Source organism: Oncorhynchus masou, unplaced genomic scaffold (assembly GCF_036934945.1).
Source record: "Oncorhynchus masou masou isolate Uvic2021 unplaced genomic scaffold, UVic_Omas_1.1 unplaced_scaffold_1353, whole genome shotgun sequence".
Taxonomy (NCBI): domain Eukaryota; kingdom Metazoa; phylum Chordata; class Actinopteri; order Salmoniformes; family Salmonidae; genus Oncorhynchus; species Oncorhynchus masou.
In genome coordinates, this window is record NW_027003422.1 from 12,283 (window position 1) to 15,000 (window position 2,718).

The window sequence follows — 2,718 nt, forward strand, 5'->3', positions numbered from 1 at the left end:
ATGTTATATATATACACTACCAGGTTATATATACACAACACCAGGTTATATATATATATACACTACCAGGTTATATATACACTACCAGGTTATATATACACACAACCAGGTTATATATATATATACTTCCAGGTTATATATATATATACTTCCAGGTTATATATATACATACACTACCAGGTTATATATACACTACCAGGTTATATATACACTACCAGGTTATATATATATATATATATATATATATATATACACACAACCAGGTTATATATACACTACCAGGTTATATATACACACTACCAGGTTATATATACACTACCAGGTAATATATATACACTACCAGGTTATATATATATACACTACCAGGTTATATATATATATACACTACCAGGTTATATATACACTACCAGGTTATATATACACTACCAGGTTATATATACACTACCAGGTTACATATATACACTACCAGGTTATATATACACTACCAGGTTATATATATATATATACACACATTCAGGTTATATATACACTACCAGGTTATATATATACTACCAGTTTATATATACACTACCAGGTTATATATACACACTACCAGGTTATATATACACTACCAGGCAATATATATACTATATATACACTACCAGGTTATATATATATACTTCCAGGTTATATATATATACTACCAGGTTATATATATACATACACTACCAGGTTATATATACACACTACCAGGTTATATATACACTACCAGGTTATATATACACTACAAGGTTACATATATACACTACCAGGTTATATATACACTACCAGGTTATATATATATATACATACACACAACCAGGTTATATATACACTACCAGGTTATATATACACTACCAGGTTATATATACACACTACCAGGTTATATATACACTACCAGGTTATATATACACTACCAGGTTATATATACACTACCAGGTTACATATATACACTACCAGGTTATATATATACACTACCAGGTTATATATACATATACACACAACCAGGTTATATATACACTACCAGGTTATATACACACTACCAGTTTATATACACACTACCAGGTTATATATACACACTACTAGGTTATATATACACTACCAGGTTATATATATATACACTACCAGGTTTTATATATACACTACCAGGTTATATATACACTACCAGGTTATATATACATATACACACTACCAGGTTATATATACACTACCAGGTTATATACACACTACCAGTTTATATACACACTACCAGGTTATATATACACACTACCAGGTTATATACACACTACCAGGTTTTATATACACTACCAGGTTATATATAGACACACACACTACCAGGTTATATATATACACACTACCAGGTTATATACATACACTACCAGGTTATATACACACTACCAGGTTATATATATACACTACCAGGTTATATACACACTACCAGGTTATATACACTACCAAGTTATATATAGACTACCAGGTTATATATATACTACCAGGTTATACACACACTACCAGGTTATATATATACACTACCAGGTTATATACACACTACCAGGTTATAAATATACACTACTAGGTTATATATATATATACACTACCAGGTTATATATACACTACCAGGTTATATACACACTACCAGGTTATATATATACACACTACCAGGTTATATATATACATACTACCAGGTTATATATATATACACTACCAGGTTATATATATACAGTACCAGGTTATATACACACTACCAGGTTATATATATATACATATATATATATATATATATATATATATATACACTACCAGGTTATATACACACTACCAGGTTATATATATACACTACCAGGTTATATATATACACTACCAGGTTGTAGGTGAACAGTTTGTCTCTCTCGGTGCAGTAGTCTCTACCTACCTGTTGTAGCGTAGCAGCACACAGTTCTATAGCGATGTAGGTGAACAGTTTGTCTCTCTCGGTGCAGTAGTATCTGATGACGTTTGGATGTTCGTCCGATTCCCGGAGCAGCTGGACCTCTCGCTCTGCAACGTCAAAACACTCTGGAAGGATCCGTTTCACCGCCACGCGACGGCCGTCAAAACGGCCCCTGGAAGATTTCACATATCAGGAACTTATCATGAATATATAATGACTATGTCATGACTTTGTCATGAATATATATATATATAATTAATATATAACTGTATCATTAATAAATAATGAATAAATTATAACTATATCATTAATATATCATGACTATATCATAACTATATCATGAATAAATTATGAATAAATTATAACTATATCATTAATATATCATGAATAAATTATGAATATAATATAACTATATCATGAATATATAATGACTATGTCATGACTTTGTCATGAATATATATATATATAATTAATATATAACTGTATCATTAATATATAATGACCATATCATAACTATATCATTAATAACTAATTAATAAATTATAACTATATCATTAATATATCATGACTATATCATAACTATATCATGAATAAATTACTTAATACATTATAACTATATCATGAATATATAATGACTATGTCATGAATACACAATATTGTTATGAATAAAACGACAGAATACGATGCAGAGAATTCAAATTGTCTGGTGTGGGGGAGCAAGGAGACCCCAGCTCCACTAAAACCAATACGATGCAGAGAGTTCAAGGAGA

General features: G+C 29.8%; 1 pseudogene; it reads right to left on the reverse strand.

Moving 5' to 3' along the window:
* Positions 1-1,930: 1,930 nt before the first annotated feature.
* The window catches only part of LOC135530488 (serine/threonine-protein kinase/endoribonuclease IRE1-like), a 60,311-nt pseudogene continuing 59,523 nt past the window's right edge, over positions 1,931-2,718 (reverse strand).